Raw genomic sequence first — 14,327 nt, 5'->3', positions numbered from 1 at the left:
AAAGTCGTAAAACCGGTATAAGGCTTCATGCGCACGACTGTATTTTTCATCTGTATGCTGTCTGCATTTTTTGGCGGATATTCATTTCTAGGGGGCCATGCACACATCCGTATTTTTTGTGGATTTTGATTGGCCATTTTGCAAATAGAACATGCCCTATTCTTGCCCATACCGCAGACGAGAATAGTCCTTTCTGTTGATGGAAGTTATCCGTATTTTGTGGACTGAAATATGGACGCCAAGGTCTACGGCTGGTATCGCACATGGGTTTTTATTTTTTGTTTTTAAAGGGTTTTGCAGACAGTGGTGGTCATTTACACAGACCGCCTTTTTATGCCTTGTTCCCCCCTGCGCTGCCAGAGGATCCAACGTGCACCTCGTCATAAACGGCCATGTGGCAAAAAGGGTCGCAAAAAGGGTCCTTACAACTTTTTTTTTTTTACTCCAAAAACTGGCATGAAAATGTTTGGAAATGGCTTCCACTATATAAACTCACAGAGAACCTTCACCAGTATAAAACGTAACCTTTAATGGTATTTGTTAAAAAATACCCCAATTCGTGGCTAAAATCTCTATCTACTTAGGCTGCGTATATATGGACTATTGCTGGGCAAAGGAAAAATATCTGACCCTCCAGCTTGCCCTATAATCTATTAACCCTTCCTACAAAAACGGAAAAGCCGCCCGATAGGGACGATCCTGTGTCAGGAACCTCCTAATCAACCTGTATGGTCCTGACAAGGGATAGATACCACCACCTACAGAGACCCATATGCAACTGTCAGGTGCCCAATGTCAGTGGTGTAAATATACATCAAAAACAAAAAAGATGAATAAAAATTCAAACCTCAATCAGTAGCTGTATATTTGGCAGATGATCGCCTGAAAACACTTACATGCTGTGCATATAGCGGTAATCAAAAGTATACCTGTCCGCAACAATATATGTCAAGCTCTAGATTCTAGAATATACTTGCTCCAGCGGTAGTTAGATCTTGGGTATTGGCATTGGGGGTGCAGTGGCTGCCTCCATAATGGATAGTCTGGTGCCTGTTCATGCCTGCATGAGCTCGGCGTTCCTTTAAATATCTGCGTGCTCTAAAATCGGAAGGCGCAGCTTGCGGTGGAACACATAATGGACCGCATGGTGGAACGCAAATCCAGGAAGTAGATCCAAACTGTGATTCTACATACAGGACAGGACAGAATCGTCATTGGGCATATCAATAACCTCCTCTCATATGGACCATTGTCTCTTAGACTGCTCAACAAGTATTTGGCTGCACATTAAAGGGGTTCTCCAGGAAGTAAAAAAAATTAAAATACTTAAATATTATTTTATAATAAATATATTCACAAATACCTTTCATTACTTAGAATGGCTTCTTTTGTCTAGGGAGCAATCATTAGGAGAAATAAAATGGCCGCCGTCCTATCAGTACACACAAAACCTGTCCTAATCACACAGGAGCACAAGTTACTTCACCACAATGAGCCATAGTGCTGCCTCATCCTCCTCTCTGCTCTGCTTGTCAGGAATCATGATCCTGAATACAGGTGAATCTCTGTGGGAATGGAGAGGATGAGGAGACATGAGAGGAGGGTGAGGTGTGGGTAATGAGCAGCAGCACTTGTATACAGTCACCATTACCACAGTCTGTCCTGTCCACCCTCTCTGTACTTCATGTCTCCTCATGAACTAAATTCCCCAGAAATTCAGCTGAAGTTCTTATCATCTGTATTCAGGATTGTGATCCCTGACAAATAGAAGAGGAGGAGGAGGAGGTGGCTCTTTACCTCAGTGTTGGAAAGTAATTTGTTCTAATGTGTGATTAGGACAGGTTTTGTGTGTGCTAATGGGACAGCGGCCATTTTGTTTCCCCTGATGATTGCTCCCCAGACAAAACGAGCCATTATAAATAATGAAAGGTATTTGAGAATATATTTATAATAAAGTAATATTTAAGTAATTTAATTTCCTTAATTCCCGGAGAACCCCTTTAAGGATATAATTAAATAATTAGGGTTATGCATTATAAGCCAATGCCAACTATCAGAAGGGGCAGGGACAAACAGGTCGTTACCAACCTCATTATGAAGTAATTTATACTGTAGAGTTTGATTATACTTATTCTGCACATGGTATCACTCCTACCCCTGGTATACACGAAAGTAGAATGGTTAGTTAACATTTGATATTTAGATAAAACATGCAAAGTCTATATATTCATTCAGTCCAAATGGGGTTATGGTATACAATCTATATGTCCATCTGGCCTCCTTTTTGTTTTAAGATGGTTTCAAGATCTCCGCCTCCAATACCAGTATTTATTGTCTCAATCACAGAAAAAGACAATACTCGGACATCGCCACCATGTTTCAAAGTTACATGTCTAGAGGTGGGTTTATCACGTTTATTTCTCACATCGCCTATCTGCTCTAAAATCCGTTTTTTGAACTCTCGACATGTTTTGCCCACATACATTAAGTTACATGTGCATTTACATAAGTATACTACACCTTCGGTGTTACAGGTAGCAAATTAACAGGTGTAGTATATTATGTGTCCACCAGAATCAGAGAAGTTTAACCCTCTTATGGATAACAAGTTCTACAAACCCTCTATGAATAAAAAGTCCTACAAACTTGGGAAATGTTTTTTACAGTACAAATTAATTTATGAAGTTAATGTTTAAAGTCTCGCAAGACTTTACGAAGCAATAACTTCCGCTCATCTGAGCCAATACATTCTAATACTGTATGGAGTTCCTGCTCCGTACAGTATTAGAACGAAGTTTTTATGCGAATCGACTTCGGATGTTTCCGGTGCTGACTTTTGGCGCTGGATCTACCAGCTGATCGGTGGGGATGGTGGGGTGTTGGACTTCCGCTGATCTGATATTGATGGCCTCTAAGGAGGATAGGCCATCCTTATCAAAATCCAGGACATCCCCTGCGTTGGAACTGTTGAGGAAGATTTCCCTGATGTAGGCCACTGTGTAGACCCGCACTGTCTCCTAAAGAAAAAAAGTCCCTACTGGCCTAACAGGAGCCAAAAGGACCCTCACTCTTCTGCCCCCGGACAGGTGAATGGAGCCTTGTGGACATGTTAAATGTACGGTATGTGGCAAGGCCATAACAATTTTTTTAATTTTTTTTCTCAGTGTTCAGTCCGTGAGTCTTAGCTTTCTGTCAGCTTTTCTCCACAAACGTACTACCACCAGCAGCAATGTAGAACTGCCTACACCGGCCTCTTATTATCTTTTAGAACCTCAATTGAAATGCCACTTCCCCTTTCACCCCTAACATTGTCCTCAGCCAGGCCACCAGCTTGCCAAAAACAGCAGGCTGTCTGCTAGCTTCCTGCCCACGAGACTGCTGGGAACTGAGCTGTCAGCCGGCAGCCTCTCAGCACCTGTATCTCAACTGCTCTCGGCTCCTTGGTCTGCATCTTGTAGTTGACTGGAGCATCCGGCGAAGGACAACGGACCGATAGAAGAGACACTGGTGAGGAAGGAGGATGCCCCTATTTTATGGAAAGCCCGTGCCTGGAGATAAAAGGGAAAAGCTCTTAAAGGTGTATCCTGGCATGTGAGTCAGAGTTTATAGCTGCTTTACAGGGAGGCTCGGCCTGATCCACAATTGAATAGACGGCTCTTTACAAATACTTAAGAAGTTCTCAGAAGGTTTTACCATTGAAACGCTGATGGAAAATAAAATAAAATTTAGGGTTCCTTTAACAGTGTAGGCGTCATTACTCTGACTGCTGAGTGTCACGCCCCTCAAGTACATGATGAGACTTGCGTGCAGTTAGATTGATGCAGTTTTCCCCTCTTTCCTTGTAGGGTGGGCACGGTGAAAACCTAGCTGCAACTTGGTGGCCCCATCTAGCAGCATGTATATTGGGTATTGGCCATTACTTTATATCTGGAATGGTATTTCTGCAGATTGAGTGAAGGAGTTGCATAAGTAGCAATTGCATAATATAGAGTTATAAGTGGAGACGTTCATATGGCGGTGTCTTCAGTGTGGGAACTGATAGGAGTAGTTGAAGGGGCTTTAAAGGAATACCTCCGTACCTTCCGATTTTAGCAGGAGCGGCCAACCATCTTGTGTATGGAGGGCTCCTAGGACAGCTATTAGGGGGCCAAAGGATCGGGATGCTTGATGTTAACATGCCCGATCCTTTAGTTCCTGGGGAGATAAGTCATTACCAGTGGTGTCTAGCACCAGCTTTCTCCCCATTCATGCAGCTGATCGCCCTTAGGACCCTATTGTGAAAGGGAATCCCCCCCCCCCCTTCAAAGGGGTTGTCCCATTACGACAACTTATCCCCCATTCGCAGCATAGGGAGAAATTGACCGCTGGGGCCCCCACCAATCACAAGAATGGGGACCCGTTCACCCCCACTTGAATGAAGCGGTGGTCATGCATGCATTCAGCTCTTTGGGGGCTACCGGAGATAGCAGATCGATTGTACTTGGTGATATCCGGCAGTCCCATAGAGTTGACTAGAGCATTGGACACCCATGTTGGTATGCTGCTCCATTCAAACAGAGGAGCACCGGCTCCCATTCTCTTGATTGGATAGAGGCCTCAGTGGTCAGACCCCTACCAGACACTTAGAGGCTTAGTTCTTGTAGTGGGAACACCCCTTTAATGCAATTAAATTTCTTTCAGACGAGCAATCTTTGGCCGTGTCCTGGCTGAGTATCTTTTTAAAGAGGTTCTCCGGGAATGGTTTAAAATGGCCGCCGGCAACCTGTCCTAGAATGTGAGCAGGACTAGTTGCCACCCCTTGCAGAGCTGTTTAGGACATGCTTTACAATAGATGGTAATGATGTGATCCTGCCTATGATATGCCATCATGGCTGAGCAGCCTGACAGGAAAACTGACCAATATGTAGTATACGCAAGTGCCAGAATGTAGTAAGGCCCCCTCTTCACCCCTAGGCAGCTCTGCAAGTTGAGGCAACCAGTCCTGCTCACATTCGAGGACAGGTTGCTGGTGGCCATTTTAAATAATTCCCAGAGAGCCTCTTTAAACAGACTGCAGATGCATGGCGTCTGTGTGCTTTCCAAAAATTTGATCTGGATGGAGCATGGACTGATGGCATGATAGCACTTGGATATGACCCTTTTGAGTGAGCCCTTAGTCTAGTAAATTGAGCTTCTATCTACTTAAACTTACATTTAGGCTACATTCACACGTCAGTATTTTTCTATAATCTGAATTTCGGTCCGTTTTTTGCGGATCCATTGTTCCTGAAAATGTTTCCGTATGTCATCTGTTTTTTACGGATCCGCAAAAAACGGAAACATGTATACATTTCAATAATTTCTTTGAAAAAAAATTGAAAAAAAAAATTAAAAAATTTGCTATGTGTTTCCAGGAACGGATTCCGCAAAAAACGGAAGACATACGGAATGACATCCGAATGTCTTCCGTTTTTTGCGGATCCATTGTCTTTGTATTGTACCAGGATCCGAATTTTGCGGAAAAGAATAGGACATGTTTTATATTTAAACGGACATGTGGAACGGAACAACGGAAACGGACAGCACACATTGTGCTGTCCGATTTTTTCCAGGACCCATTGAAAATTAATGGATCCAGATCTGGTCCTGATCTGTTCCGCAAAAAACGGAACAGATCAGGAAAGAAAAAACGGACGTGTGAATGGACCCTTAAGGAATTTTCAAGCTTCCCACTTTCAGGACTGCCATCTTTTCCAAAGCAGAGTTGGACTGTAAAGAGTATCTTTTGCAATCCAGGGCCCAGTACGTCCATACATTACATGGACAGCTCACTGGGCACCGTGTAATTCTTCATTCTTCCTGTGAAGGCGCTGCAGGGGAACTGAACACTTGTTGCTGGTTCTTCCAGTGGATCGCTAGGGATTCTGAAACGGGGTGCCTCGTGACCTTCTCTCCATGTTCCTGTAGTCGTCCCTCCTTTCTTGTAAATACTGGGGCAGAACTTTGTTTCAGGTACCATTTTGTTGAAATCTTTGATAAACTGGTCTTTGCCTGGACTGATTTCCTCTTTAGTAATATATCAGAAGTGGACATTGGGGACCTCAGCCATCCCTGTGACGGGCATTATGAATCACTGAGGCTTTAGTACTGAGCTAAGTGTGGAAACATGAAGTCACAGATAGGCCGTGTCCTTCATATCTGCGTAGACTTCCTGTACCTGGCAGAATCATGTGCGCTGAGCGGTGAGGCACTTCCTCTGGAGGTGAGCTGATTTCCTGTCCGCTTGACTCCTGCCACATAGCTGACTGCTGACAGATAAAATGTTTTACCTCTGAAGATATTAAGTCACACTACCGGCTGCTGTAAATGACACGGTTCCTTTCTTGCCTATGTAACCCATGAAACCACAGGACAAGAGCTCATTCTGCTCTCCTCAGCTGTGGTCAGTGTGGCAATGCACAATAGAAGGGGACAGGAGTCTAGGTTTGGACAACCCTCCTCCGCTGGGTGCATTGGACCAAGTAAAGTGATGAGCTGGTCTCCAGTAGTTGGTGAGTCCCTGATGGTACTGAAGTTTCCTTAGGTGAGTAGTATTTTTTCTGTATATTTACTTAAAGGTTTTTGTCATCCTTAGAATTGAAATGTACCATGGGCACAGACTGGTACGTCATTGCATGGACCTTATACAGCCTTTTAGGCAACTTGTGTTCTTGGTCTAAGAGGCACTATGTTCCTTGGTGAGAATAGCTGTGTATTACAGCATGTAGTGGAGCATGGCACGGGAGGAGTCTGTCACATTGGAAAGCAGAAGAAGGCGCGTCTTGGTTGCACAAGAGCTGGGGATCATTGTGGTCTAATGTATTGGGGAGCTGGGGAAGGGTTGATCTGGCACACAGGAGAGGTGGGAAAGGTTGGTCTGGCACGCAGGAGACCTGGGAAAGGGATGGTCCTGTACACAGGAGACCTGGGAAAGGTTAGTCTGGCACAAGGGAGAATTGTGGTGGGGTTGGTCTGGCACACAGGAGAGATGGGAAAAGGGTTTGGTCTGGCACACAGGAGAGATGGGGAAAAGGGTTGGGTCTGGCACACAGGAGAGCTGGGAAAAGAGTTGGGTCTGGCACACAGGAGAGCTGGGAAAAGGGTTGGGTCTGGCACACAGGAGAGATGGGAAAAGGGTTGGGTCTGGCACACAGGAGAGCTGGGAAAAGGGTTGGGTCTGGCACACAGGAGAGCTGGGAAAAGAATTGGGTCTGGCACACAGGAGAGCTGGGAAAAGGGTTGGGTCTGGCACACAGGAGAGCTGGGAAAAGGGTTGGGTCTGGCACACAGGAGAGCTGGGAAAAGGGTTGGGTCTGGCACACAGGAGAGCTGGGAAAAGGGTTGGGTCTGGCACACAGGAGAGCTGGGAAAAGGGTTGGGTCTGGCACACAGGAGAGCTAGGAAAGGGTTGGGTCTGGCACACAGGAGAGCTGGGAAAGGTTGGTCTGGCACACAGGAGAGCTGGGAAAAGGGTTGGTCTGGCACACAAGAGAGATGGGAAAGGGGTGTCACGAGGGTGTCAAGACCCACGCCTGACTCCGTTATACCCGGGGTCAGGAAGTCCCAGCGGTTGGCTGCGCGCTCTATGTAAGATAGGGCTGTTTCCTTATGGTAGCTTTCTGGGTTTGCTTTGCGACCCTTTTTGGCTCACTCAGGAATCCGTAGCTCCTTCTCCTCAGCTGTTCCTTGTCCAGCACTCCCAACCTCCTTATATTCCCCTCTCACACTTCTCTGGTTGCCAGATATAGAGCTTCCTGCCTGGACTTCTATACTGACCCACTGGAGCTGTGTTGTTGCGTTCTCTGGTTGTTGTTCCAGAACATTACCCTCCGGATCCCTGTTGGGCCTTTGGGGTCTGCTGTGGTCGCCCACCTGGGTTTATGTGTTTGTCTGTATTGTCTGTCCTCTCCCTGGTGTTTCCCTCTTAGTGCAGTGGTGCGGACTAGCGATCCCACCGGCCCGTTCACTATCTAGGGCTCATTTTAGGGAAAGCCAGGGTTTAGGCACGTGATCGCCGCACGGGTGAGGAACCCGTCTAGAGACGTCAGGGCAGTCAGGTGCCAGCCGCAAGGTGAGTCAGGGGTCACCACCTTTCCCTCTCCCTTGGGCAGGGCTTTGCCTTTTCCCTCCCTGTGCGTGACGCCGGTCATTACAAGGGGTTGGTCTAGCACACAGGAGAGATGGGAAAGGGGTTGGTCTGGCACACAGGAGAGCTAGGAAAGGGTTGGTCTGGCACACAGGAAAGCTGTGAAGGGTTGGTCTGGCACACAGGAAAGCTGTGAAGGGTTGGTCTGGCACACAGGAGAGCTGGCAAAGGGTTAGTCTGGCACACAGGAGAGATGGGAAAAGGGTTGGGTCTGGCATACAGGAGAGCTGGGAAAGGGGTTGGGTCTGGCACACAGGAGAGCTAGGAAAGGGTTGGGTCTGGCACACAGGAGAGCTGGGAAAGGTTGGTCTGGCACACAGGAGAGCTGAGAAAAGGGTTGGTCTGGCACACAGGAGAGCTGGGAAAGGGTTGGTCTGGCATACAGGAGAGATGGGAAAAGGGTTGGGTCTGGCACACAGGAGAGCTAGGAAAGGGTTGGGTCTGGCACACAGGAGAGCTAGGAAAGGGTTGGGTCTGGCACACAGGAGAGCTGGGAAAGGTTGGTCTGGCACACAGGAGAGCTGAGAAAAGGGTTGGTCTGGCACACAGGAGAGCTGGGAAAGGGTTGGTCTGGCATACAGAAGAGCTAGAAAAGGGTTGGTCTGGCACACAGGAGAGCTGGGAAAGGGTTGGTCTGGCACACAGGAGAGCTGGGAAAGGGTTGGTCTGGCACACAGGAGAGATGGGAAAGGGGTTGGTCTGGCACACAGGAGAGCTAGGAAAGGGTTGGTCTGGCACACAGGAAAGCTGTGAAGGGTTGGTCTGGCACACAGGAGAGATTGGAAAATGGTTAGTCTGGCACACAGGAGAGATGGGAAAAGGGTTGGGCCTGGCACACAGGAGAGCTGGGAAAAGGGTTGGTCTGGCACACAGGAGAGCTGTGGTCCCCACGGAAAGATGTCTCACTCGGGTACCTGAAGAAGGCGATCAGACAGCAACCTAGCAGTTACTCCATTTTGCAGGATACAGATTTGCACTGTCTGAATGTGGCCTCATAGTATGAGCTGCAGAGCAGTGAGAACTACAGAGGAAGCTTGGTCGTTTTGTGTATTTATAAACCTTCCACTTAGGCCTCTTGCACACGAATGTTGTGCATCCGTTCCGTGCATTGGGGACCGCAATTTGCGGTCCCCAATGCACGGGCAACATCAGTGCGGTGGCTGGGACGGATCGAGACCCATTCAACTTGAATGGGTCCGTGATCTGTCTGCACCGCAAAAAAATAGAACAAGTTCTATATTTATTTATTTTTTGCTCTGTGGAGACACGGACTGAAACACCACAGAAGCACTCCGTAGTGTTCCATGGGGTTCCAATCCGTACTTCCGTTCCACATCTCAGTGATTGCGGACCCGTTCAAGTGAATGGGTCTGCATCCGTGAGGCGGAGTGCACACGGGCCAGTGCCCATGTATTGTGGACCCGCCGTATGTATTGCGTACCCATCAGGACTCTGTGCGGGAACGCGCGACAATGGGCGTTTTCTTGTTTCCTCGGCACGTATGTAAACGCCCGATAAGCACGCTTGTAAACAGGAATCCAGTTTCTATAGTTTTATACGCAATGGGGCACATTTATTATGACCCGCGTTTTAGACGCCAGTCTTAATAACCCCTGCGCTGGCGGTGGATCCGCCAAAGTTATGAAGAGGCGCCGGCCTCTTCATAACTTCGACGCATCCAGCGCCAGTTCTGAGCTGTCTTACATTTAGAGTAGACCGTTTGCTACGCCTAAAACAGGCATAGAAAATGATGAAAGAGACGCGGCTACCGGCCTGTTCTCTTCCCCGCCCACGACACGCTCGCGATTTTAGACCCGGTGTGAGTGGGGAAAAGTCGCAGATAGTGGCGCAACGCCTGAAATATGCCTAATTTAGGTGTATTTCAGATTCGTTAATGACCCCAATATTTTTTCTTGTTGAACTACTTCCCCCAGCTTATTCCAACGGCCTCTCTTGGAGACTCTTGTAACGAATGTTGACCGGCTGCTATGTGTGAACAGTGACATACTGCGCATGGGCTCCCTGTCTTGCGCACCTGTACATTGTGGTAACCCTGCAGTCTGGGGATTTGCATTTACATTGTAGAGCGGCATAAAATGAGCAGAGCTGAGGTTTTCCTGTTCATCTGGGCGGGGGGACGACTTTGTGGTGTCAGACCGTATAATGGTCTGATGATCCGGCTGACAATTGCAGTTGTACGCGTTCATTCCCGGCCTTGCGTTCAGGTGCCCAGCAAGTGTTTACCCCCAGATCACACCTTTTTATGTGCACTTCACGGGTTGTCGGGGGTACATCATGAACTGCGTGAACGATTGTAAGTAGTGAGCGGCTGTTCATGCGGTCATCCGTTATCTGGCTGTGTAAAAGGTCCTTAGATTTTTGCCATGGGTTCCTCTTCCAAAACCTGCGACATCTGTTCCGAAACCACCTCCCTTTTTTTTTTTTTTTTTTTTCAGTGGGACACCACGCTGAGGATTTTTCACGTGCGGTTTTTCAGACTGCTCTGAGAACTGACATAGCGGACTCCCGGGGACAGATCTGTACACGTAGATAATTCTACTTGAATCTCGCCATGTGTATCTAGATATTTTCTCTTCTAATCGCATTCTTGTGATAGACTCTTGGTAACTAGGCCCCTCCAGCACTAAAGACGTGTGAATAACTCGCACATAAAATAAGATGTCTGCCGTGACAAGTCCAGGAACTCCCCACAAACATAGCCCCGGGACTATAGGACCAATCTGGGCCTCGCACTGCAGCAATTTCCAGTTTAGCGAGTGCATCAGGGCAGTAGCTGAAGGAACATGTTACAGCAGAAGACAAGCCGGGGCACACGAGTGTCCTGAGGGATGTTATCAGCCATGTATTTGGTCTGAAAGAGCCTGGGAGATTTTATCACGGGGACTCCGATTGGAGAACAGAGGAAGCCCCTTTTCAGAAGCTTAGATGCCGCGGTCGCAGCATCTGACAGGTTAAATGGCCTAGATTGGCATTGTCTGTATTATACAGTGTCAGTATTGTACAGCCATTATCCGCCGCGTATGGAGCTGGATAGGTCATCATTATCAGATCGGTGCTTGTCCGATCTGGACACCTCCGCTGATTAGCTGTTTGAAGAGGGCGCTGCACTCATGCAAGCGCTGTGTCCTCTTGAGTCCCTTGTAGACTAGCGATACGGATTAGGTCCAGATGCGTTAAAAATGCGCGATTTCGCAAGCAAGTTTATTCAGTTTTGCCTGCGATTGCGTTCAGTTGTTCAGTTTTTATCGCGCGGGTCAAATGCGCATTGATGCGTTTTTCACGCGCGAGATAAAAAACGGAAGATTTACAAACAACATCTCTTAGCAACCTTTAGTGAAAAACGCATCGCATCCACAAGCAAGTGCGGATGCGATGCGTTTTTCACGTAGCCCCATTCACTTCTATGGAGCCAGAGTTGCGTGAAAAACGCAGAATATAGAACATGCTGCGCTTTTCACAAGTGATGTGTGAAAAACAACGCTTATGTACACAGCCCTATTGAAATAAATTGTTCCGGATTCAGTGCGGGCGCAATGTGTTCGCATTGCACCCGCGCGGAATTCTCGCTCGTGTGAAAGGGGCCTCACTGTTCACCTGTACGCCCCCTGCTTTCTAGTGGTGGTGCAGGGTAATGACAGCTGTCTGACCCATGCTCTCGAATGGGGGAGATAGCGGAGAGCCGAACCCCCAGTGATCTGGGGATAGATAGAAAGCGACCATGTTTTTCTGACATTGTACCAGGGGTCGTTAACGTTGTGAAATTAATGGAGAATGCTGGGAGTTGTAGGTTCACAGCAGCTGGAGTGCCGCAGCGCGCCGACCCCTGCCATACACCACCATGGAACGCGCATGTGCGTTGTCGCAGGCTGGAAATGTCCTGTAAGTTGTGGTGAGTGGAGGAGGGAAGCTGTGTGCACACCCGGCACTGCTGTGACGTCGGGTGTTGTATAATGTCCTCTGTACGCGGCTTGTACATTGAACGTTTCCTGTTACACATTTACTGAAGTCCCCAGAGGTCACAGCCGCCGGCTGAACATGTAGATTCCTCATGTCAATGCAGCAGAAAGAGGAGCCGTCGTCCATAGCAACCAGACTCCAGTAGGCGGGAGGCTGAAGGAAGTGGTGTGACTGGTTGCTATGGGAACCGCTGTGTGTGTAAGCCATCATGTATACCTGTGTATAGAGATGAGTGGCTGCACGGCGATCTCTGCGACGACAAGACCTCAGCAACTAAATGTGACTCCTTATCTCACCCAACTAAACACTCAGGGTGATGCACCCGCGGCTGTGACCTCACGCAGATTACCGCCATATAGTCCACAAATATCACCGCACTCCCAGGTGTCCTTTATGAAATAAGCTTTATTCACCTAATGCGGCATTTCAGACTGCGCTCTTTTTGGTGTTTTTCATTCTTTCTGGTGTAGCTCTCTCTCTAGACTCTCTTTCATGTATGTCTCTCTTTAGGCCTCTTCCTCTTGTGCATGTCTGTTTAGGGTCTCTTCCTCTCATGCAAGTCTCTTTTAAAGTACCTTACTCTCGCGAATATCTCTCTTTAGAGTCTCTTCCTCTCGTATATGTCTCTCTTTAGGGTCTCTTCCTCTGGTGTATGTGTCTTTGTATGGTCTCTTCAACTCGTGTATATTTCTCTTTAGGGTCTCTTCCAATCATGTATGTCTTTCTGTAGTGTCTCATCCTCGTGCATGTCTCTCTCTGTAGGGTCTCATCCTCGTGCATGTCTCTCTCTGTAGGGTCTCATCCTCGTGCATGTCTCTCTCTGTAGGGTCTCATCCTCGTGCATGTCTCTCTCTGTAGGGTCTCATCCTCGTGCATGTCTCTCTCTGTAGGGTCTCATCCTCGTGCATGTCTCTCTCTGTAGGGTCTCATCCTCGTGCATGTCTCTCTCTGTAGGGTCTCATCCTCGTGCATGTCTCTCTCTGTAGGGTCTCATCCTCGTGCATGTCTCTCTCTGTAGGGTCTCATCCTCGTGCATGTCTCTCTCTGTAGGGTCTCATCCTCGTGCATGTCTCTGTGTAGTAGGGGCGGACTGGGAACTTAAAGTGGCCCTGGAAAAAAACTAAACGTGGCCCCATGTTGTAGGTGGGTCCAAATTCACAGAAGGTGGGGCCAACACAAGTAGGTGGAGCCAACAATGCCAAATTATGGGACAAAATACCGCCCCAGCAGAGCCAAATACCAGAGTGCAGCACAACATACCTCCCCAAAAACTGACCTCCATGGTGGCCAGCACCAGCCGCCACGGTCTGTCCTACTCCAGTTGCCTTAGGATGGCAATACAGTTGATCAGGAGTCAGGTAAGCATCAGATCATTACTTACCATGGCTGGCGGCTATTAAGAGGGCTCAGGTGGCCCCCTGGGCATCCGCCAACCGAGAAGTTTCCCTGTAGGGTCCATGGCCAGTCCACCCCTGCTCTGTAGGGTCTCCTCCTCTCATATACGCCTCTCTTTAGAGTCTCTTCCTCTCTGTAGAGTCTGTTAATCTCGTGTATGTCTCTCTGTAGAGTCTCTTCTTCTCGTATATGCCTCTCTGTAGTCTGTTAATCTCGTGTATGTCTCTCTGTTGAGTCTGTTAATCTCGTGTATGTCTCTCTGTAGAGTCTGTTAATCTCGTGTAGGTCTCTCTGTAGAGTCTCTGTCTCACTCATGCCGTTGCTTTGTATCGCACTCTTGGGCCTCTATCTCTGTCTTGTATCGCTCATGCACTGCTGTCTCTTTTGTATCTCTTTCTCTTGTGAATGTCTCGTCTATCTCTTGTGTGTCTCATTCCTGTTCTAGATACGAGCACATGAGTTTTATCTGCCTATGACAAGTCTATCAGGTGTGAACATACTCTGGCTGACACGTGGAGTGCTGCTGTATACATTTTGTGTGCCACGGATTTCCATGCAGATCATTCCCATTCAATGGCGCTCATCCACAGGCTTTTTTTAGGCAGAATCTTCGAGAATAAGTAGCCGGCATTGGAGGCAACGTCATCGCAATCTGCAGTGTGTGAACAGGTCCTATTGTTCTGTTTCTCACTCACGTATAATTCTTTCTTAGCTTTCTCTTGTGCATCTGTTTTTCGTGTTTGTGTCTCTTGTGCGTGTCTCCCCTCTCTCTCTCTCTCTCTCTCTCCTC

General features: G+C 47.8%; 1 protein-coding gene across 5 annotated transcripts in view; it reads left to right on the top strand.

Moving 5' to 3' along the window:
• Positions 1-14,327, top strand: part of LOC122927369 (PH and SEC7 domain-containing protein 1-like) — a 60,107-nt gene that overhangs the window by 5,933 nt on the left and 39,847 nt on the right. Inside the window, exon 1 of one of the 5 annotated variants that reach the window (XM_044279160.1) lies at positions 3,372-3,507. The exons of 2 other annotated variants lie outside the window; for them this stretch is intronic. The gene's annotated coding sequence lies outside the window, so the exon portion shown is untranslated. Of the gene's footprint in view, positions 1-3,371; positions 3,592-6,312; positions 6,563-14,327 lie in introns of those variants that run through there. 2 more of the 5 variants (XM_044279159.1, XM_044279158.1) reach the window with 2 other exon arrangements.

This window comes from Bufo gargarizans, chromosome 2 (genome assembly GCF_014858855.1).
Source record: "Bufo gargarizans isolate SCDJY-AF-19 chromosome 2, ASM1485885v1, whole genome shotgun sequence".
Classification (NCBI taxonomy): Eukaryota; Metazoa; Chordata; class Amphibia; order Anura; family Bufonidae; genus Bufo; species Bufo gargarizans.
Note: the sequence above shows the minus strand (reverse complement) of the source record. Positions and strands in the feature narration are given on the sequence as shown.